At 39.8% G+C, this 25,487-nt stretch overlaps 1 pseudogene; it reads left to right on the plus strand.

Annotated features, from left to right (window-relative positions):
- Window positions 1–23,083: 23,083 nt before the first annotated feature.
- On the plus strand, window positions 23,084–24,932 carry LOC103633979 (adenine phosphoribosyltransferase 1-like; annotated as a pseudogene).
- The last annotated feature ends 555 nt before the right edge of the window (window positions 24,933–25,487 follow it).

Consider the following 25,487-nt stretch of genomic DNA (forward strand, 5'->3'; position numbering starts at 1 on the left):
TAGGGTTTTAGGGTTCCAAATTAGGGTTTAGAGTGTTCTAGGGTACATGTGGCACTTAAGCCCTCTAAGTTTAACCTTTCTTGAACATTTCTACTAACTTTTGAGATCATCATCTAGTGCTCATCTCACAAGTCCACATGCTTCTAATCCTTGGGGAGATACTCTAACCTAGGATCAAGGGCCCCTTTGACCAAGTCAGATCATCACAGATGTTTGTTTTGATATTTTAGCCTAGTGGATGCATCCTAGGTGTATCATACATAATGAAATGTCAATGCATATGATGTCATGCCAAAGTTTTAGTTCTCGTAACACCAGGAGTGTTACACTTGTCCTACCCAAGACAACCATGATCTAATCTAAAGTTAGTTACTTAACATGTTAGTTAATCCTAGTGAAATAGATTAGACCCTACCCTTATAGACTTGTTTTAACCTAAATTAGTGCCCTAGACCAACTTGGCCATGGAAAACGACCTAACCAACATGTTCATGATGACCACCTATTCCAACCTAACATCAAAACAGATATTGACCTACTTAATGTAGTCTATACTACTCACAGTTATCTTAGCCATATGTCTCTAACTTTGATGGTAACACCAAGCCCCCAAGAAGGAAGAGAAATCAACCTAGTCAAGGAAGGATATAGAAGTCAAAGCAGATCTCGAGATGAATCAAGAACTCAACACTTCACCTGGAGTCTTTCTTGGCCCAAAAGCTTTCTTACCGAACTTATCCTTGCTCTAACCATGACTCCTCCTGCCTAACAACTGGCTAGACACAATTTGGTAAACACCTCTAATCAATGTTAAGAAAAAAACACAAACAAACTAATCCGCAAACCAAACTAATTATGCTCCTTTGTCTTACTAATCTTGAGGGCAAGATTATTTTTAAGGGGGTAGAATTTGTAACGCCCCAAAATTCTACTTCGAGATCTAGGAGATGGTATTCCAAGATTTAAATAAAAGTCTTTTATAATCAGAGATTAAATAAAATACCCTCATATAACTTAACCGGCCTTTGTTGAATATTATGATTAGAGATATCCTCCAAAAGAATTAAGTTAAAAAATAACTTAATAAATATAATACACTAGAAAATCCTCTCTCTTAAATAAATATGAACATAATTTTAAATTGGCATACATTCAAGAGTAATAAGTATTCTATAATATGTATTGTGTATTTGGGCATTTCATACTTGAATCATTTGCTCCAATAATTGAATAAAATAAATAATATAAATAAATTTGCATTCCATGTCGGTATTTATTTGTTTGTGATACATTTAAGTGGAATGAGGAATACTAGTTTAAATTTAAATTCAAGATTTTAAGTTAAAATAAAAAAGGTAAAAAAGTGTAAAACAGAAAATAAGTAAAGGAAAAAAGAGAGAAAAGGGCTCCTACCAGCGCCTGGGTTGAATCCCTCTAGCAGGCCTACTTCCCCACCGCGTGCACGGCCTAGTTTTTCACCCAATGCACAACACAGCGGGTCGGCGTTGCATATGTGATTGCACTGATGTCCGGGGTCCACAGTGCAGCCGCAAGCCCTCACCCCTGTTCGCGCTCGGTTGATGCCAGGTGGGCCAATCCTGTCAAGTCTCTCCCTCGGGTCGTTGCGGCCCCGGCGCAAACCTTGGATCACCGTCGACTTGCGCGCGATTACAGCGGGCGCCTCAACTGACTCTCCACTGAGGCCATAAATTCGTGCATTGGATCTCGTCCCCTCCTTTCCCTTTCATCAATCCTAATCCCCATAAGGGCTTGTTTGGATAATCTGATATTGAAGTGGATTGAGGTGGTATGTGGTGTATTGGAGTGTAATATGAACTAATTTTTTTTCAATCCCCTTCAATACACCTCAATCCACTTCAATCCCACTATAACCAAACAAAGCCTAAGGGCATGTTCGGTTACAGTAATCTAGAGGGGGATTGGAGGGGATTAAATCTCCTCCTAGTCAAAAATAACTAGGCGGGGATTTAAACCCCTCCAATCCCCCTCTGGATTGGTGTAACCGAACAAGCCCTAACCGGTATCGAGAGAAAGAAGGAGAGAGTGTGCCCCTTCGTCAATTCGGTCCCACACCGCCGAGGAAGCCTCGATCTACGGCGTCGTACAGTCAAGGAGGGCGGTGCTGAGCTTTGTCATCGTGTGGAGGAGCTACGTGTAGCATTATCAAGCGGAGCCTCGACCATCTCCCACAAAAACTGCTCGCTTGAGTGATTGGGGCGCCGCGGATCCGCCCCTCGTCGTGGCCAGAACTCACCACTACTCGGGCATCGGTAATGACCCCTCCATGTTGTTCGTGTTGTTATATACTCTGTGTGGGTGTTTGCGATCTAGCTTGGAGGGCTCTGGTGTGATTGCTGGTGTGCTCACTGGGCAACGCCACCACGTGAAGCTCCGCTTTACCGCTCTCTTTCGAGGGAGTTGCTGTCACGGAACCTAGGCCCACCTACAAATGTCCTCATCCTAAGGACCTCAGACAGTCATACAGGTGCGCACAATGACTCGATACTGCATAATGACTCGATAGGTTCGGTTATCTGTATCTCCATCATATCTCTCAGAAGCGCTTAACCCATAACATAGACATTACACATCATCGGAGTAAGCGGAAAGGATTACAATAACATAATTTACATTCATAAGTAAAATATAGAAAGAGTTGATTATTACATATCCGGGTACTGAGTGCTTAAACTTATTATTATTACATCATAGGAAGGCAAAACACATTCCCTAGGTAAGTCTTAGTTCTCCTCCTCCTGCTTGGGAACCACCTTGGAACAGAAACAACAGAACTCAGTAGTTTCATCACCTACAGCAACATGGGTTTGAAAACCCTGAGTACGGAGTGTACTTTCGCAAGTCTTACCCGTCAAAGGAGAAGACTCTCAAGGATATGCTGGCCTTTGGGAATCAAGGTAAAGCTTATCAAGATTCAAAGACTCTTTTGCAAAAAAGCTTACTATGAGTGGATCCTTAAGAATTCATTTTACTTATCAAGTTAAGTAGTTATCAGCATCTAGATTTCTTTCTATTATAGATCAAGCACTTGACCTAAACTAGCCATCTTTTTATCACCCCTTCAGTTCACATGTTGCTACGTGTAGGTCAGTGACCAAGTCTTCATGTCCGAGAAGTAACGGTGATCCGAATCGATTAATACCCAACTGGGGATCTCCAACCACATGACATATGTAGCACTTAAACCTTGCATATGTCAACTCGCACTCGGGTTTCTCAAGACCAAAATGGGTTCATGCCAACCGAGAGCACAAATACTCCACCGTCCAGCTTCTTGCCACGGAGGGTACACGCTTCTCTCGCCATCTCTCCACTCCCATTGCGTGGTAGCCTTTTTGGTATTGGTCCGACCAAGGCAAAGCTTACCCATGACGAGGCATATGGCCAGTTAAACGGTCCTCGATCAGCCGGACTACATCGGCTCGGTCCTTAAGCGACTCAGACGGAGACATTACACCGAGACTTCCTTCTCGTGCAAATCACCCGCCTGGTCTCGTCTTTATCATTTAAAACCCAAAGTTTAGTACCTGGTAGAGGTAGTTCTTTTCAGATGTTGAACCCATCACTGTCGCGATGGATCCACCATCATAAGTCCTTTCTTTGTAAAAATTTCCATCCCATGTGAAGCATCACCTTTTTCAAAACAAAACTTTTTGTTTTCTATAGCAGACTAAGCATTAGAAAAACTTGTTTAAATAAAACAGGCAAACAAGGAATGGTAACCAATTTTCTAAGGAAGGAAATACATCAATTGTTTATCACACAATTCCTATCACTTAATGCATCATATAAGGTGATAAAGATTTTAAAACAACAAGGAAAAGGGGTAAATGCACCAGGGCTTGCCTTGTGTTGCAGGAGTTTCTGTTTCCACACCGTAGGTGTCGAAGTAAAAGTTGTTCTCCACTGGAGGATTCTCAGTCTAGGAGACAACTTCTTCCTCTACTACGGTTTCTTCCTCGTGTTTTATACATGATAATACATATACATGAATGCTTATGTTATTTCATGAATGCTTGTACATGAATGCTTATGTTATTTCATGAATATGCAGTTACATAATAGAAATATAGTAAGTTGCATCTTGAATATAACTTTCCTTCACGGTACAGACCATTCACTAAGGTTTTTCTAGTTAGCTATTCCTTTAGGATTAATATTAAGTAATTAATCATATGAAGCTAGTTATGGGGTTTCTGGTCAAACAGTGTCCAAACTATTTCAAACTTCACTCAAGGTCTCTAATCATCATATTAAGCCTACCCAAAAAGTTTTATAATTTTTAGAATTACTAAATTATTTCTAAAATTCTAAAAGACTTTATTTAAGCATCTTTAAATGCTACATAATTCCAGGTTTGAACTAAAAATTCTGGGATTATTTTTATTAAATACTACTTGATTTTAGAAGTCTAACAAAATTGGTCTCATAATTTTAACATTTTTCTACTATTTTCTACAGATTTCCCAAGTTGACAGTAAAAAGAAAAGAAGAAAACATGAATAGTATCGGGCCGCATTCAACCCGAACGGCCCAAACTCGTGCTGAAACCGAGCGCATCCGTGCCCGCTCTGGCAATTTGCTTTGGAACCCTTAGGCATTTGAATAACCAGTAAAGAATCCCTAAACACTATTCCTATGTCTCACTGACAATCGCACATATGCCCTCATACTTATATTTCTTCACGACTTCAAGTCCCTGATGGCGCTCCGGTCGAATACTTGGTCGGAGACGCGAGTACTCGCCGACAGTGACGTGCTCCGGTGGTGCCGAGCACACGGACACCATCACTGATGCTACCCGTACGCACGCACGTGCTTAATTCGACCAGATTGTCATTAATTCGTAGCTGTCCGCGACAACAACGGAGTAAGATCACCGACGTGCTCATTCCGGTTTACTCAAGCCAGTCGCATTCAATTCAAAGACTTGGAACGAATCCGTGATCGACTAGGACTACGGTGCTCGCGCAAACTTGGACGGAGGCAACCAGGAACAGGCAGTCGACATGAGCCATGTCCACTGCGGTGTTCCCGGACGACGACGCGACGTTCCCTAAGCTACGTTGTGGTAGCGTTCAATTGGCCGAGACCGGGAGTTTCACTAGCACCAGAGGATGTAGAAACATGGATCAGAGGGACATGAACGGACCTGAGAACGGCTAGCCACGACGTGATGCCTCACGGCGGCGTTCCGGCCGATTTGGGGGAAATCTGGAATTCGCGAGCTATGGTGGATGATTTAAGGCGAGGAGTGGTGCTCTGGGTGCATAACAAGAAGGCGAAGCAAGGAGGGCACTCAATTTAAAGGGGCCGGCTGCGGTTGCTCTGAATTTTGGACGGAGATGAACTCACGGCGGGGATGGGGTGAGTCACCGGAGCTCGTCTACCGTGGCTCTCAATGGGGTAAGGACTCAGGGTAGTAAATGGTCATCTACCATCACTCACTGCGACATGGTAAGTCGGCACATGGTGTGGCATGACCGAGATAAATGGCGGCCACCACCACAACGGCCGGATGACCACGTCACGACCCAAGTGGGTACAGCGGGGCAGGCTCAATCCAACCCCCCTCTGATCTTTTCATCCTCGCGGAAATATCCCTTCTGACCCAGGCACGAATCATGGTGGCCAGCCTGAATCACCGCGCCCGTTCACCGCGGTGAGGTGGACTGCATATGTGATCTTATTCAGACACTATGTCATTGCGATCCCGTTCAGTTCGTCTCACAGAGCAACTTCAAGGTCATTTCTCTTCGATTTTCATACACCGAACTATCAACTCGACTATACCAAAGTTGTTCCCCTATATACCAGCTTCAACTTTGTCATAAGGTTCTTGATCAAATACTCACTGGATCAAGCATAATTCGGCTCCAAAGTTAATCAGAAACCACTGACAGTCAAGTTTCAGTGCCCGACCCGACTGACAGCCCGACTTTTAGGGCATTTTACTCCAATTCCTATACCATTTTTGGGATAGGTCACTTAATCAAATTTAAACTACTATAATAGCTCTACAACTTTGTTGTGGTGACCCATGACAAAATCCGCATAGACCAATAGACCTAGCCACCCGACTTTTAGGGCATTTTACTCCAATTTTTGTACCACTGATAGTCAAGTTGGCATGTTAACACTGTTTTCAGAGTTAAGCATATAGGTGCTCTTGGATCTTTTGCAATTTACCCCAATTTGCACCACAAAACTTGGAAATACTCAAACATAAAAGTTGCTTAACTTTTGTTACTCTATCATCTTGATGTTTACACTTTTGGCTAAAAGTGCATAGAACTCAAAATCACCCAATAGGGCACTAATTAGGGTTTTAGGGTTTTGAGTGTTCTAGGTTACATATGGCACTTAAGCCCTCTAAGTTTAACCTTTTTGAACATTTCTACTAACTTGTTGCGATCATACCTTAGTGCCCATTTTCCAAGGCCATAGGACTCTAATCCTTAAAGAGAGATACTCTAACCTAGGTTCAGGAATCCCTTTTACCAAGTCAGAGCATCACATCACATGGTTGTATTGAAAAAAATTTCCTAGTGGATGCATCCTAGGTGTATCATACATAATGAAATGCCAATGCATATGATCGTAACGTACATACCCTTAAACGAAATGCCAATGTATTGAAAATTTTTCATGCCAAACTTTTAGTTCTCATAACACCAGGGGTGTTACAGTTGGGAGGGTTGCATGTGCCGTTGATCCATGGGGGAGCGGCCAGGATTTGATCGGGTGCAAACGAGATATGGGTCGTCGATCTCGTTTGGTCGGTCAGGATCATAACGTACATACCCTTTGATTCATTAAAATCCGACCGTCACCTTTTGATCGGGCAGTGCGGGATCGATCCATGTCGTGAATGGTTTATAAACATTGATCGGTGATCCGACTGCTCGGGTCGCGTACTCGCTCGGATTAATATGAATTTATTCTCATCCGACTGAACTCGATCGGGTGGCCCTGGTTACTCCGTACCCCTTTGTCCATGGTATTTTGTAAAAGAGACCATGATCTTTTAATAAAACAACACACAGTGCACTCCTAGTAAAAAATAATAACCCTCAGGTCCTGTTTTTCGTAGTTTAGACCCTAGCCTCTCTGATAATTGTATCCGCAGTCCAGTAATTTGGTATAACTATGAATTTAATTCGAAAATTGAATAATATATATAAGAATAAATCTAAGAACTTGTGAAATCTGTATTTTACTCATTTTAGCTCCGATTTGATCCATTCGAATTGTGTTAGCCTCATAGAAATATTTACTACACAGTAACAACATTAATTATACAATATCATATACTTTTATAATTAAGTAACTAATTTGATTAATCTATGTTTATTGGATTAACTTTTCTAATATTAATATAATATTCTGGTCTTATAGTTAGAATTTGACTAAAAGATAATATCTAATCAAGTAATAACTTAGATTAAAGTTAAACGAAGATAGTTATATATTCTCTCACATAACTTATGTTAGTGAAGTATAGTTTTATTATTTAAACACATAAAACTTCGAAAAACCATATTTGTTCAACCACAACTTCGATTCTAGTCATTATCGAACCCACGATCTCGTAGAATCGCATAGAATATTATTATGCAGTTTGTGCTTATGTTGGTGTGATGTTAATTTTTCCTATACCATGTTTGTTTGTATTGCTACGAATAGCAGTGAGGTCACGAGAATCTGAAGATCATCCTAGTACCTGGAATCTCGAGTCACAGGCAAGTTGTGCCCTTGATCACCCCTTTTTACCTAATAATGTTCCTGTTAATTTGATGGGACGTAATAGGTTTCCCTAGCAATGTTTATCCCCCACCTTGCAAACAGATGAATTATTGGGTAGATTTGCTATTGCTCTATCTGGTTTTGGGAAACTAATGTTTCATTATGATCATGTTCCAATTATGTTGTTGTTTAATTATTGTTCATGATAAGATCATATTGTTAATTGGAACATGGAGAACCACCCGGGAAAATAGTGCTACCACAAGGATGGTATGGGACGCCCTTGGCTGACTAATTAGGAAAGCTAGTGGAGGACTACCTTAACCGAAAGGGGCAAGGGAAATAGGGGAGTGGTCGGTATAGAGAGGTTCTCGGGCTGATTTTGCTACGATGGCCTTTCAGATGGGGGATTCCTATGCTGCACTCCCTAGAAACTGTAGCGGGTTTTCTGAAGCTAGTGGTACTTTGTAAAGGCCTCGTAGTGGTACCCTGCCTCGCTTCCTTGGTAGAGGTGTATGGGTCCGATCAACCCCGTGGCAAATGGGTAAAACGACTTGTGGGTAAAGATGTGCAACCTCTGCAGAGTGTAAAACTGGTATATCCATCGTGCTCACGGTCATGAGCGGCTCGGACACTCACATGATTAATTTATGGAACTAACCTTAATTTGTCATATGCATAGCATTGTGGGTTTTGTTATTAATCTTGATCTCTTATTTAATTGGGTTGGTATCTACTTATACTTGTCATGGAAATTCATCAAAATACAATTAAATCCTTAAAATATTGTAGCATCGACCGAAAATTACAAATAAGTTACCAACACTAATAAATAGTCTATAAAAAGATAACCTTAAGTTCCCACGTGGAGATAACCTTAAGCTCCCACATAAAATGATAAAGTCTATTAATTTGATATAAATTTGGACATTATTTCAATGATTTTGGCCTAAAGATATTTTTAAACAAAAAAAATTGATGTACTACAAAGTTATAGATCTCTTCAAGCTCTACAATTTTCATATAAACTTTATCTTCATCCGATTTCATATGTAAAAGTTATGCTTTTTTAACTATATTATGCGAAAAATGAAAAACGGGTACCCAAAATTCGTGTACCCGTATCCGACCCGAATATCCGTGTATTTACCGGGTAGTCCTCGCTCCGCATCCGACCTGAATCCGAAGCTACAGTATCCGGGTATTACCCGTATCCATCCCGAATATAAAACTACCCAAATCCGTATCCAAAAAAACGGATATTTGCACTATCTGTATCCGGTACCCGACGGGTATACCCGACCCGTTTTCATCCCTAGGTTCATGAAATCTATGACATAATAGCTACTCCTCAAATAAACATTACTAGGAGAATTTTCATCTTTTTTGTCGTTTCATGCCATGAGGGATAAGGAGCCCTATTTTTTATTCTTAGGTAGAGAATCCCAATCAACTATATCTAATCTTAACAATAGGTAGTTTTCTGGATAGCAATAGTCCTTGTGGAATAGTAGCCACTAACCAACATTCTTGTAGAAATGCACTGTGGAGTTCAAAATTCATCCATTGTTACAAATTAATACTACGATGTTTGGTGGAGCTATGAGATGGATTTTGTGAAACATAATGGGAGTTATTACTTTGTAGTGAATTATCATCAGTATTCAATTCGCAATACTACACCAAATCTCAACTACTCTATAAGGACCCAATGTGGGCATCCACATTGCTTCACCATGCCCCGCCATCTCCCAATGCCCGCCATTCACGGCTATGAAAAGCGCCATTCCAGAATCCTCCGCGGCCTCCCTCGCTACCGCCCTACGATCTCGCTCTTCCATGGGCGCCATTCCAAGGACACCCCTGTCCCCACGAACCTCGCCCACGCCATGCATCTCCCCTTCCATCGGCGCCCACTACACATTCCTCTTCACCTCTGCCAACGCCGCCAACCTACTGCACTCGTCCGACAACAATAATGGGCTGCCCAAGATGTCCCAGCGTCCTGGTGCTCTGTAACGCCCTAAATCTAGCAACTACAAACAACCCTATTTGAATTATTAAATTTCAGTAAAAAGGAAAAATATTTATGTTTTCAAATAAGGAAAACCTTGGTACATATATAATTTGAAGAATGTCTTGAATAGATAAAATTTAATCAAGTGTTTGATGCATTCATGCTGGAGCATAAATTTTGGTTGACTTGATTTGCAAATACAATTTTTGATTTAATCATATGAAGGAAATCTCGTTTTATAAAATAATAAAGAATTATTAATTGTAATATGTATTTTATTTTGTTAATACCTTTTAAATAATAGTGCTTGCAAAAGCTCCATTTTTATTAAACTTTAATTTCTTTTGGTGATGATCTTTTATCTAAAAGACGATTCTTTCTAAAAAACAATATTCTTCTACAAAACAAATATTTGTTTATGTTAATTTTATTTTGAGAGTTTTTTTTCTCTCAGTGTGTATATATATATATATATTCTAAATACTAAAGAAAAGAAAAAAAACTAAACTAACCTAATCGCCTTGGCCCACAAGGGCCAACAAGTGGAGCAGCTGTCCCTAACCTAAACCGCGTGCCCTGCTCCCTCCCTGTAGCCGCCGCTCCTGGCTCCTCCTAACCCAGCCGCCGCCAACCACTCTCGCTCTCCTCCTCCATGCCTATCTGCTTCACCGCGCGCACACTGAGCAGGAAGCCGAGCACCGCCTAGGAGCCGCGACACCGCGAGCAGCGCCAGGCAACCGGCCGCGACCCGCTCGTGCCCACACCCGAAGCCCCGATGCCCGCTTGCCTGCACGACCCCGAGCCACCTCGCCGCGCCGCGCCCGTGGAGCCGCCAGCCCGACCGGCCCTCGCTCCCTTCCCCAACTCGACCACCTCGACGACCGCTCTCAGGAACCCGGCGGCCGAGCTCATGCACCCAACCTTTATCGGCGCCCAGACCCGCGCAGCCACGCATCCGAGCCGCCGCGACAGAGCCGAGCAAGCCAAGCACCGCCGCGCCAGGAGCCATGCGCGCAGCGCAGCTGCAGCGACCCCGACGTTCCGCGACCGCTCGCCAGCACGTTAATGCTTCCGTTTCTTCTTCACTCTCCCTCCATTCAAGCTCCATGAACGCCATCAATGGTGCCTTAAACCCATCGGCCGCCCTTTATTCTCCCTCTCCCCATCGACGTCTTCTCCCCTCCCTCTCCTGTGGCTATATAAGCCGATGCTAGCCACACTCCTCACCCTGCCCCAGCTACTCGTCTCACCTGCATCGCCGTACTCTCCTCTGCTCAATGCGTGATTTGGTCTTCTCGAGGTTCTCCACTGCCAGCTGCTCCCATGTCGTCGTAGCTCAGTCCCTTTCACCGGTCATGAACTTCCTGGCACAGCCTCGCTCGCACTGCTGCTCAAGGCCTCCATAGTTCTTTGCTAGTGCTGTTCACCGCGTACCTCAGTGCTCGCTCGCACTCCCCACACTCTCTCACTCACCCGTGCAGCACCTCGCCAGAGCTCCGCCTGAACGCTCACCAACGATCGCGCCGTCCCCGCCTGTCGAACCCCGCTCATCGACGTTCATCCCTGCGTATGAACGAAAAACCAAGGTTGAAGACAACCCACTGATTTATTTTCTAAATCATGTTTTGAATCTTTTGAGTTGTTGTTGTAATATTGATGCGATTTGGCGATTTACGTGTATGACTTTAGAGATTTCGATGTATACGTATAGCCAAAATCGAACCCCGCGACACTACTTGGAATATGTGTATGATTTTATAATTCTAAAAATGAACACGATCAATATTCACTACCTCAGTGATTTTCATACTAGAAATGTTTATAATTAATTTCACTTTATTGTGTGGAACGATAATTGTTAGTAGTATTTTAAGTGTAAACTTAGTTGCATGAAGAAATTGAAATAGGCACCAAGTCATGTATTTTCTAGTCAAATGAAAATATATATTTCACTATTCATGATAAATGAATTCATAAGTATAGCACTTAAGTACTTAGAACTAGTAAAATATTTATGTATATAGTAATAACCATGGATATGTTATTAAAAGTATCATTTAGTAAATTACATTAATTCTTAGTATATTAATGTTATAAGAATTAAGTAAACAATTTTAGCCACACAAAAGAAAGAAGAAAACCGAAACAGTAGAATTTATAATAATGTTAAAATGACTTAACTAGGCACCCATACTTTTCTAATAAAGAAATTGATATCTATGTTGGTACACATAGGTTTCTTACTAAGGAAGTAGATAATTTGTTTCTAGTTTAAAATGACCTTTTAATAGATATCATATTTAACAAGGTTCGTTATAGATGTTTAAGTATAGCCGTATTAAATAGAAACTTAAAAGAATATGTAGACATATGTTTCTTAATAAAAATAGAAGATAACTATATGTCCAATTAATAGATTATTTATATTTTCTTAATTAAAAGATAACATGGGTTATTGCTTTTTATAAAATGATAGTTTATACATAATTTCCTTTCTAATTAATTAGACCATTTAGATCATTTGTGCCTACAATAGCATTAAAGATAATTAATAGATTAATTATCCTTTATCATAATTTATTAATCTAACTTAGTCCATGTCATATATATATCGATTAGTTTTCTAGACATGATTAATATTATCCATCAATTAGTCCATATTATTTATATATCACTTAGTTTTTCCTAAAGAATAAACTAATGAAATTAATGTTCATGTTCTTTAATAATAATTAAAATGTTAGTTTATATATTGTTTTGTATATAGCTTTCTTAATAAAGAATATAGGACATGTACTTTATAATAAAAATAAAATATAGTTGTTTGTTCATTGTCCTTTTGCATAAAAGTTCATTTAAGGCATATATCATAGCTCTCCATAAATAGGTGTTTAATAATAATGATCTTTTCACATAAAACCTATTTAGACTTATATCTTAATTTGTCATAAGTGGTTGGTTAACAATATTTTATAATATGTTTCATAATGCTTCATAAACTAATGTTTAATAATGTGTTTTGTAACTCATTAACCTTAGATATAACGTATATCATTTCTAAAAGATTAAATAGTTTTAATATTGTTATAACGTGTTTTATCATCCTATAAACCATTAATCTTAGACATATCACATACGACATTTTATAAAATATTAAATTGGTGAACCTAATATTTGTATATTTTAATTAAGATATTTATAAGCCCATGTCTTGTTTTATAAAGTATAGATCACACATTTTTTAAAAGAATACCTTTTTATTATAACCCTTGCGTGTAATGTTTTTGAAAAGCGGGCGCTCTTTTTGTTAGGCTTTCTTTTAGCTTTACGTATGGTGAATGTTGTATGTTATTGAGTGTTGTTTGTTTCTTCTTGTTTATTTGTGTGATATTCAGTGATTGATCTAATAGTTGAGAATCAAATGCTATTCCGTGGAAGAACCTCAAATTTTCAATAAGCATGGCAAGTGGACTTCTCCCTCTGCATACTCTATTTGATCCCAAACAATTCATTTAATAAAGTTTACTTTTGATATATTTGCATAATTTGATGGGTTACCTATTCAGACACATCTAACCTTTCCAACCTTATTACTCGTTAACCTGGGTTTTGATCTAATCAAGTAGCTATGCTATTGCTACAACTTTAACTTTATGACGTTACTCCTACTGATGATATCAATGTTCCAAATGGTCAGTTACATTATTGTTATTAATCCGATGATTAAGCAAGATCATATTGTGATAATTGGAACATGGAGTGACCACCCGAGAAAACAGTGCAACCATGAGTGCTATCATGGCTCTGGCTTTGGTAATTAGCTTTATATGCTTAGTGCCTAGCAACCTTACCTGAAATATGGGCAAGAGGCGGAGCGGTGGTGTTGGCAGCCCACGTTAACATGGGGACGTATTCTTGGCTAAGGTACCTCACCGAGGGGGCCTCCACCATCGACTTTAGAAACCTTAGCGGGTTGCTTAGTATTAAGAGTATTATGTGAAAGCCTCATAGTGGATCCCTCGCCACTCACCTCGAAAGTGTTTACGGGTTTTGGCCGACCCAGGCTAGAGGGGATACACGGCTTGTGGGTAAAGTTGTACCACCTCTGCAGAGTGTAAAACTGATATATCAGCCATGCTCACGGTTATGAGCAGCCTAGACTCCTCACATGATAATTGAACTTGAAGATGGAAATAAATCAAGATCCGATGATCTGCCAATGGTTTCACTTAAGTGTTTTTGATATACTCTTATACCTTTGTTTAATGGGAATACTTGGGATTCACACTTATTAGTAAGACAAGTGTTGCTAATAAAATGTTGACCAACTAAAATGCTTACTGCTCAACCTTAGCCTCACCTTGTTAAACTTGCATTAGTTTTTCCCCCACTTACTGAGCCCCGACCATAAGTGAGCTCACCCTTGCTTAAATTTTGATCAGAAGTTTGCAGATGAAGTTATGATGCTGAGCTCCATGGATGCTAGTCTAGTGATACCCCCGGTCATCTTCCTGTGGATGGATGTCCTTGTTTCGCTGTACTTTGATGAATAAAGGTTAAGACGTTATGTCTGTTCGAAGTGTAATATGTTAATATAATCATTATTTACGCTTTTATGCATTGTTCTTTTGATATATTACACTTGTGACATCAACATATGTGTGGAAATAGATCCTGGCACACATATGTGATGCGCCCGGCTCTGCCCTTGGGAAACGGGTGTGACAGAAGTGGTATCAAAGCAATGTGACCGTAGGTCGCTAGATTAGTTAGAAATGGAAAGCCCAGACAGTCTTTCAAAGCCTTATATATTTTCCTCCATAAAAACTTACTTTATATCAAAACTCGTCTCTTTTATCTTAAACTCTTCTTGTCTGATTTTTCGTCTATCAAAAGATTCTAATGAGAAGCATTGCAAGATGATCAAGCTAGGATTGCGGAACATGAAGCGAAGCTTGCCAGAAGAAACCTTTTCGAAGCTATCAACGATGCCCTATTCTCTATCTTATCCCCACTCCGCAAGAAGTTTTGCGATGGATTCTTTGGATCTGTTACCAGACTTCTTGGTTAGGTTGATAGGATTGTTCTTTAGTATTAAGATTTTCGACTAGATCGGTAAGTGCGATGTTATATTATAGTGGTTTTCTAATCCCTAATATTGCTATATAACCCTTGATTTCTTCTACTCTTGTTTTCTTGCCATTGTATTGTCATCCTTGGACAATATCTACCTTGATATATTAAACTTTTGCCTCTCTACTTTTCTCCTTGATAATGCTTTCTCCCTATTGAATTCTTATACTTTTGCTTTCATGTCATTGTATTGCCACCCTTGCGCAATATCTACCTTGATATATTAAACCTTTGCCTCTCTACTTTTCTCCTTGATAATGCTTTCTCCCTAACTCACTTTATATCAATGGTTGTATCATTTATCCTCACTTTGATAGTTCATGGTTATCTTATTTCACCCTTGGCCACCAACAAATATGTCTTGTCTAACTCCTTGATATTTCTAATATGATTCCTTGACTTTATAATATCTTTCTTATTCCAAACCTTGTCTCACCTTTTGTTTTGGTTGAATGAGTAGAATTGGGTTCTGTTGTGCTGGTATGCTTGAATTCATTGTCCTTTGTGTTCATGTTTGATTTGCTTTTTTGAAATGATTGTTGGTGTATTGTGTGACTTTTGTCCACAATGGCATTAGTTAGCTAGGTAAAACATTAGATAGATGGGTTTTCTCTACTCTCTATAATCTGTCTTTACTCAACCCTTTTGTCCCTTCCATTCTTCCATACCCATACAGATGTCAGACCTTGGAATGTCAACTACAAGTAATGTCACTAAGTGCAAAGAATGCGGTGTGTGGCAAGTCAAAACAACACTATAAATAAAACAGCTGATGAACATACATTCAAGACACAAAAGGATGCACAACCAAACCAACAAACAAGTGACCTTGGAACATGTTGTTGTTGTGAGTACTATGGAGTTCCTTGTCGCCAAATCAATGCAAATGAAAGTGAAACTGCAAAATGGAAGAACCGGATTTTGTTTTCTGGCATAAAAAGATAGATGTCTCCCCCTGAACAACTAATAGCAGAGTCTCTCATACCTAATGCACTGTCAGTTGATGAATTGCAAAGTATTCCAAAAAGGAAACATCACAAGGATGCCCAGCCCCAAGAAGAAACACAGGAGTGTTACATTGATGGATGGATTATTACTTGCACACAATTTCAGCCTTGTGGTCACATCAGGTCCAAGAAACAAAAAGGGAAACATGGGAAAAGTCAAGAAATAACTTCAAGAAAAGCTTGCTATCATTGTGGACGTGAAGGTCATTACTTTCGTAACTGTCCTGAGAAGAGTTCACTACAGATCACCTCCGAGATGAAGCTATCTCAGTCTTCAGACATTGAATATGAACAAAAATGCACAGAAGCTTCTACCAACAACGTAAAGACAACTCCACCATGTAACTCATCAAGTCGTGCCTGCTTTGGTTGTGGTGATACCAGCCATCTTGTTAATAGTTGTCCTAAGTAAGGTCCAAAAGAAAAGACAACACCCTCAAAATCATGCATCAACAAAGAATAACCAACGGAAAAAGTCCATGGGAAGGATAAGTTATGCAGTGATAGGAACCATTCCAAATGATAATGCAGTAATTTTTGGAACACTAGTCATTCACACAACTACCGCCACCGTGTTGTATGATCCTCGTACAACACATTCTTTTATCAGTGCCCAGTTTGCAACAAAGTATGGTATCTTTAAGTGTCCCTTGAGATCAAGGAAAACCATCAGTGCACCCAAGGAAAAATGTTAGTAAACTACATATGTCCAAATGTAAGTGTTAAAATCAATGGGATAGACTTTCCAGCTGATCTTATAGTGATAGAAACAATGGGAAAGGATGTGATTCTTGGAAAGGATTGGTTACAAAGAACTAAAGCAGTAATCCAACATACTGAGAGAACCATGTGTTTGGAAACTCTATCTGGAGAAAGAATAGTAGTTGAAGACGACCGACCTCCAGCTCTGAAGATTGGTACATCTGACATGGAAGAATAATGTATCATTTAGCTAGAAGGAGTATGTCTCAGGAAGAAAAAATATGTCAAGGTGTTGCCCCTTTCAAGATTTGTAATTGTGCTAAGTGATATATGAATAAATTTAGAGAATCTCTCGCACCTATCGTGTTTTGCCCCTTTATAAAGAGAATAAAGTATGGTGTCATCTGCTATATGCAAACAATGTGATACTCTAGTTGCCCTAAAACACCGCTCAAGTCTTTCTCTCAAATTGTGCTCAAAGAAATACTGTTGGATCAGAAAGATGATTTGGATATCATGCTCTGAAACCTATAAAGTTCAAAATATCTTTGTTAAGGATTATAACACTTGTACACTATTGTAGTATGATAAAGCTAGGCGGAATCGGAAATCATCCTTAACTAATCTTATATTGGAAAATCAAAACGTTGTGTTAGCTCTTTATCTTAATGTCATGCAAGCCTCTTATGCAATCTGTCTCACTAACTCTTTTACCCTCTAACTAGATGATGAACCCCAATGGAAATGAAGTAAATGATGCCAACGACAATATTCCTACCTTAACAACTATGAACGAGAAAAATGAGTCATAGAGATATTCGATGAATGGAATGAAGAACAACAAAAGGAATAGAAAAATGTTTGGATACATGATTAGTCCACCTCAACCACAAGCAAAAGCCCCGAAACACATGGATACCCAAACAGAAGAATCAATCCAGACTCAGCTATATGAGATACAGACACCCAATCATCCCTTATCGCCTGTTGGTCAAGCAAAGTTGACTCGCAAAGAACTCAAAGCAAGAGGTGCTTGCTACTACTGCAAAAATGAAGAACATATTATTCGCGAATGCCCCAAGAAGCGTCTAGACCGAATAAAGAAGAAGACGGTGAAGCAAGACCCAAAGAATAACCCAGAAGACCAACCAGTTATAAGTACGATGACAAAGATCTCTTGATTTGTAGTTGTTGCGGAGCGAAGAAACAATAAGTCCCTTATATTTAGAAGAGTGAAAAGGTGAACCAAGAACCTACGAGTAACCATATATCACCATTGTTTTCTTGCTAGCCTTCCCTAATCTCGAGGACGAGATTCTTTTTAAGGGGGTAGATTTTGTAACGCCCTAAATCTAGCAACCGCAAACAACCCTATTTGAATTATTAAATTTCAGTAGAAAGGAAAAATATTTATGTTTTCAAATAAGGAAAACCTTGATACATATATAATTTGAAGAATGTCTTGAATAGATAAAATTTAATCAAGTGTTTGAAGCATCCATGCTGGAGCATAAATTTTGGTTGACTTGATTTGCAAATACAATTTTTGATTTAATCATATGAAGGAAATCTCGTTTTATAAAATAATAAAGAATTATTAATTGTAATATGTATTTTATTTTGTTAATACCTTTTAAATAATAGTGCTTGCAAAAGCTCCATTTTTATTAAACTTTAATTTCTTTTGGTGATGATCTTTTATCTAAAAGAGGATTCTTTCTAAAAAACAATATTCTTCTACAAAACAAATATTTGTTTATGTTAATTTTATTTTGGGAGTTTTTTTCTCTCAGTGTGCATATATATATATATATTCTGAATCTAAAAAAAGAAAAAAAACTAAACTAACCTAATCGCCTTGGCCCACAAGGGCCAACAAGTGGAGCAGCCGTCCCTAACCTAAACCGCGCGCCCTGCTCCCTCCCTGTAGCCACCGCCCCTGGCTCCTCCAAACCCAGCCGGCACCAACCACTCTCTCTCTCCTCCTCCTTGCCTCTCTGCTTCACCGCGCGCACACCGAGCAGGAAGCTGAGGACCGCCCAGGAGGCGCGACACCGCGAGCAGCGCCAGGCAACCGGCCATGACCCGCTCGAGCCCACACCCGAAGCCCCGATGCCCGCTCTCCTGCACGACCACGAGCCACCTCGACGCGCCGCGCCCGTGGAGCCGCCAGCCTGACCGGCCCTCGCTCCCTTCTCCAACTCGACCACCTCGACGACCGTGCTCAGGAACCCAGCGGCAGAGCTCCTGCGCCCAACCCCTACCGGCGCCCAAACCCGCGCAGCCGCGCATCCGAGCCGCCGCGACAGAGCCAAGCAAGCCAAGCCCCGCCACGCCAGGAGCCATGCGCGCAGCGCAGCTGCCGCGACCCCGATGTTCCGGGACCGCTCGCCAAAACGTTAATGCTTTTGTTTCTTCTTCTCTCTCCCTCCATACAAGCTCCATGAACGCCACCAATGGTGCCTTAAACCCGTCGGCCGCCCTTTATTCTCCCTCTCCCCATCGACGTCTTCTCCCCTCCCTCTCCGGTGGCTATATAAGCCGATGCTAACCACACTTCTCACCTTGCCCCAGCTACTTGTCTCACCTCCATTGCCGTACTCTCCTCTGCGCAGTGCATGATTTGGTCTTCTCTGAGTTCTCCACTGCCAGCTGCTCCCATGTCATTGTAGCTCAGTCCCTTTCACCGGTCATGAACTTCCTGGCACAGCCTCGCTCGCACTGCTGCTCAAGGCCCCCATAGTTCTCTTCTAGTGTTGTTCACCGCGTACCTCAGTGCTCGCTCGCACTCCCCACACTCTCTCACTCACCCGCGCAGCACCTCGCCAGAGCTCCGCCTGAACACTCACCAACGATCGCGTCGTCCCCGCCCGTCGAACCCCGCTCATCGATGTTCATCCCTGCGTATGAACGAAAAACCAAGGTTGAAGACAACTTATTGATTTATTTTCTAAATCATGTTTTGAATCTTGTGAATTGTTGTTGTAATATTGATGCGATTTGGCGATTTACGTGTATGACTTTAGAGATTTCGATGTATACGTATAGCCAAAATCGAACCCCGCGACACTACATGGAATAAGCGTATGATTTTATAATTCTAAAAATGAACACGGTCACTATTCACTACCTCAGTGATTTTCATACTAGAAATATTTATAATTAATTTTGCTTTATTGTGTGGAACGATAATTGTTAGTAGTATTTTAAGTGTAAACTTAGTTGCATGAAGAAATTGAAATAGGCACCAAGTCATGTATTTTCTAGTCAAATGAAAATATATATTTCACTATTCATGATAAATGAATTCATAAGTATAGCACTTAAGTACTTAGAACTAGTAAAATATTTATGTATATAGTAATAACCATGGATATGTTATTAAAAGTCTCATTTAGTAATTTACAATTAATTCTTAGTATATTAATGTTATAAGAATTAAGTAAACAATTTTAGCCACACAAAAGAAAGAAGAAAACCGAAACAGTAGAATTTATAATAATGTTAAAATGACTTAACTAGGCACCCATACTTTTCTAATAAAGAAATTGATATTTATGTTGGTACACATAGGTTTCTTACTAAGGAAGTAGATAATTTGTTTCTAGTTTAAAATGACCTTTTAATAGATATCATATTTAACAAGGTTCGTTATAGATGTTTAAGTATAGCCGTATTAAATAGAAACTTAAAAGAATATGTAGACATATGTTTCTTAATAAAAATAGAAGATAACTATATGTCCAATTAATAGATTATTTATATTTTCTTAATTAAAAGATAACATGGGTTATTGCTTTTATAAAATGATAGTTTATACATAATTTCCTTTCTAATGAATTAGATCATTTAGATCATTTGTGCCTACAATAGCATTAAAGATAATTAATAGATTAATTATCCTCTATCATAATTTATTGATCAAACTTAGTCCATGTCATATATATATATCGATTAGTTTTCTAGACATGATTAATATTATCCATCAAATTAGTCCATATTATTTATATATCACTTAGTTTTTTCTAAAGAATAAACTAATGAAATTAGTGTTCATGTTCTTTAATAATAATTAAAATGTTAGTTTATATATGGTTTTGTATATAGCTTTCTTAATAAAGAATATAGGACATGTACTTTCTAATAAAAATAAAATATAGTTGTTTGTTCATTGTCCTTTTGCATAAAAGTACATTTAAGGCATATATCATAGCTCTCCATAAATAGGTGTTTAATAATAATGATCTTTTCACATAAAACCTATTTAGACTTATATCTTAATTTGTCATAAGTGGTTGGTTAACAATATTTTATAATATGTTTCATAATGCTTCATAAATTAATGTTTAATAATGTGTTTCGTAACTCATTAACCTTAGATATAACGTATATCTTTTCTAAAAGATTAAATAGTTTTAATATTGTTATAACGTGTTTTATCATCCTATAAACCATTAATCTTAGACATATCACATACGACATTTTATAAAATATTAAATTGGTGAACCTAATATTTGTATAATTTAGTTAATATATTTATAAGCCCATGTCTTGTTTTTATAAAGTATAGATCACACATTTTTGAAAAGAATACCTTTTTATTATAACCCTTGCGTGTAATGTTTTTGAAAAGCGAGCGCTCTTTTTGTTAGGCTTTCTTTTAGCTTTACGTATGGTGAATGTTGTATGTTATTGAGTGGTTTTTGTTTCTTCTTGTTTGTTTGTGTGATATTCAGTGAATGATCTAATAGTTGAGAATCAAGTGCTATTCTGTGGAAGAACCTCAAATTTTCAATAAGCAAGGCAAGTGGATTTTTCCTCTGCATACTCTATTTGATCCCAAACAATTCATTTAATAAAGTTTACTTTTGATATATTTGCATAATTTGATGGGTTACCTATTCAGACACATCTAACCTTTCCAACCTTATTCCTTATTAACCTGGGTTTTGATCTAATCAAGTAGCTATGCTATTGCTACAACTTTAACTTTATGACGTTACTCCTACTGATGATATCAACGTTCCAAATGGTAAGTTACATTATTGTTATTAATCCGATGATTAAGCAAGATCATATTGTGATAATTGGAACATGGAGTGACCACCCGAGAAAATAGTGCAACCACGAGTGCTATCATGGCTCTGGCTTTGATAATTAGCTTTATATGCTTAGTGCCTAGCAACCTTACCTGAAATATGGGCAAGAGGGGGAGCGGTGGTGTTGGCAGCCCACGTTAACATGGGGACGTATTCTTGGCTAAGGTACCTCACCCAGGGGGCCTCCACCATCGACTTTAGAAACCTTAGAGGGTTGCTTAGTATTAAGAGTATTATGTGAAAGCCTCATAGTGGATCCCTAGCCACTCACCTCGGAAGTGTTTACGGGTTTTGGCCGACCTAGGCTAGAGGGGATACACGGGTTGTGGGTAAAGTTGTACCACCTCTGCAGAGTGTAAAACTGATATATCAACCGTGCTCATGGTTATGAGCAGCCTGGACTCCTCACATGATAATTGAACTTGAAGATGGAAATAAATCAAGATCCGATGATCTGCCAATGGTTTGCTTAAGTGGTTTCACTTAAGTGTTTTTGATATACTCTTATACCTTCGTTTAATGGGAATACTTGGGATTCACACTTATTAGTAAGATAGGTGTTGCTAATAAAATGTTGACCAACTAAAATGCTTACTGCTCAACCTTAGCCTCACCTTGTTAAACTTGCATTAGTTTTCCCCCAATGCTGAGCCCCGACCATAAGTGTGCTCACCCTTGCTTAAATTTTGATTAGAAGCTTGCAGATGAAGTTATGCTGCTGAGCTCCATGGATGCTAGTCTAGTGATATCCCCGATCATCTTCCTGTGGATGGATGTCCTTGTTTCGCTGTACTTTGATGAATAAAGGTTAAGACATTATGTCTGTTCGAAGTGTAATATGTTAATATAATCGTTATTTACGCTTTTATGCATTGTTCTTTTGATATATTACACTTGTGACGTCAACATATGTGTGGAAATAGATCCTGGCACACATATGCGATGCGCCCGGCTCTGCCCTTGGGAAACGGGTTTGACATGCTCCTACACGGCTTTGCCCCCCAGGCAATGCGGAAGTGGCGGCGCCTGGTCTGCTCAAGACCGATGCTGACAACCAAGCCTGTCTCCTCCATGTCAGCGCAGAGCACATCAAGGACATCATGCTTCTGCGCTTCCCTCGCTCTCGCGCCTCCCCCACCGTAACAGCCGCCTCTGTGTCCCTCACTATGCCCCAACCCCCAAATCCATGTACCATCGTCTGCTCCCCACCCATCTTGCCGCCACGCACGCCCGGAGAGCCATCGACGATGGCTGTCGAGGTCTGCGTCCCCACGTCGTTTGCAGAAGAAGAACAAGCAGTTCGCCATCAAGTAAGGCTACACGTCCCGTCCACGTCCGCGTCTACACCACCTTTTCACCCCCGCAACAGCGTTGCGTCTCCAATGAGCGTGTGTGTCACCAGCGTGAGGCGAGGGCAAGCGGTGGTGGCGATGCCGATGGCGTCCGTCGACACGCGCTTGGTGGGGATTGCCTCCTCCATCCGCATCATCCTCGACTTCCCAAGCCAGGTGGGTATGACCCCGACTTCCATACTTAGTCCCTTTTGTTTTAATTGAGCGCACGGTTGCTTTGTCTCTATGTTAGGGATCATGTTTTAGGACATCACGACACTGCGGCTGGACCCCAAGGTGTTTCATGACACCATCGAACTCTTCAGTGAGCGGTATAAGGACCAAGGTATCACTGTAATTGCTGGTAATGTACAACTATACCATCATTTCTTCCTTTCTAGACGCTAAGTACACAAACTTTCAATAGAATACTTCAGAATCGTATAGACAATGAAATGGGTGGCTTTATAGGTTCCGTGCTTCTCATTTTCTCATATTTGGTGCCATATTAAAACAAGTGTGGAAGCTAGAGGGTTCATTTTCTGTCCTCCTATCGCTTTAGCCATCGGTGCGAAATTTGTACCTTTGAGGAAGCCGAACAAATTGCCAGGTTTGCATATCCGTCGTTAACCTTGTAACTCTTTTGTTGTTGTACCGTTACTTCTAAGTTCATCATGGATGAGATAGCTAACACTTTCATCTATCGACTAGGTGAGGTGATCTCTGAAGAAAATTCTCTAGAATTTGGCACTGATAAGATAGAAATGCATGTTGGGGCTCTATAGGCCAACGACCGGGCTCTTGTAGTCGATGATCTTATTGCCACCAGTGGAACATGATGTGCAGCTATCAAACTTATCAGTGAGCTCATTTTGGGCTGTATTTTTTATTGTGTTGTAGGCTACCACAGTTATCTAAATGCTTTTTTATCGTTGGAAAACATTTGAGACGATGGTTTGAATTTTCTGGAGTTGTGTATTTTTAAATTCATGGCGACAATTCTCTTCTCATAGTTGTAGCTTTTAGTAAACATTGCACTGAACTGAATCTTATTTTTGTTTCAATATTTAATCTGATATTAAAAAGTCATCCTGTCCCCACCTCATTCCTTTAGCAAGCTCTGCTGCTGTATATGCCTTTCAAGGAATTGTACTTTCTAGCATTCTATGTATCATTTGACATCTCTTTCCTGTGTTTTGTTGTATGAAGGGGAATCGTATCCGCCAATGTGCAATGTTAAATAGCTATCACAATGATTGAACTCTCTTGGCATTGATTATTATCCCATATTTAAGACAATGGTTAGTTATTCTTCAGAAAATGAGGCCTCTATATGCACAAATAAATGTTTCTATTCAAAACAGGTCATGTTAGACTCATAAAGAGTGTCACAACAATTGTTCCTACTAATGCAGATAAAAGAAAAAATGTCCCATGTTCCTTTATCTTATGCATGAAAACTGTAATAGGACCGTCTGAAAACGATTATGCCGTGAGATTACTAATTCTTTGTTTATGTACTCATGTGTTGCGTGTAAAAAACTCTAGGTTCTTTGTTGTTGGCATTTTGGTGGTAATGTAGATGAATTAGTAAACTGAGATTTTCAAAGTCAAACCCGAGAACCTGGTATGTGGTAGGAGATATAATGTCGTTATCTTTCATGCGTGTGTGAGGACATGCTTCCACAGGCATAAAGCATTATGGGTAGACATGGGGACTGTTTAATTTAATCCACTGGCCAGGTCACCTAAAATTAGCTCTTTTTCTATTATGGTCTGTTGTTGTGCAGGTAATATCCTTGTGCAGTTTAGTCATCATGAAAATGAAACAAAACGCCTACGCCTCATTTTGACATAGTGGAGCTATATGTTTGTTTTACTGCGTATACACAACCTTTTGATAGAATGCTCTGGTTTTGGATGTGCCTATCAGGGCTCTGACTATTTTGAGTTTTTTTTGTGATTAATGTCCCTCAGAGATTTCTTCCAAATTGTTGCCAGCAGGCCTGAAGGAAACTTATTTATTCGACTTCATTTTGACTCTATGTATGCCCATATCTGCACTCTAACTGAAATCTGAACTACTCATTGTATACAAGAGGAGGAAGAATTTGTTTAACGTGGTGCAGTTCCTACCAGAGCGGGGCATAGGATTGAAAGCTCTCTTGTGAGTTTTGGTGTTTGGATGACAACTCAATTAAAGGACTAACAAGTGTTCTAAGTGTTGAACAGGTGCTTAAGGTAAAGCCTACAGGGTTCAACACGAGTGAACAAATGTGATGGTCCAAGAACTGGATTATGGATACATAATGGACAGCACAAGTAAGATGGACATTGCAAAAGTGAGACTCGGGTGCGTAGCTCGGAGACAACTGATCAAGCCAAGGACGGAGGCAAGTAGAGCTTCGAGGTA

Source organism: Zea mays, chromosome 7 (genome assembly GCF_902167145.1).
Source record: "Zea mays cultivar B73 chromosome 7, Zm-B73-REFERENCE-NAM-5.0, whole genome shotgun sequence".
NCBI classification, from domain to species: Eukaryota; Viridiplantae; Streptophyta; class Magnoliopsida; order Poales; family Poaceae; genus Zea; species Zea mays.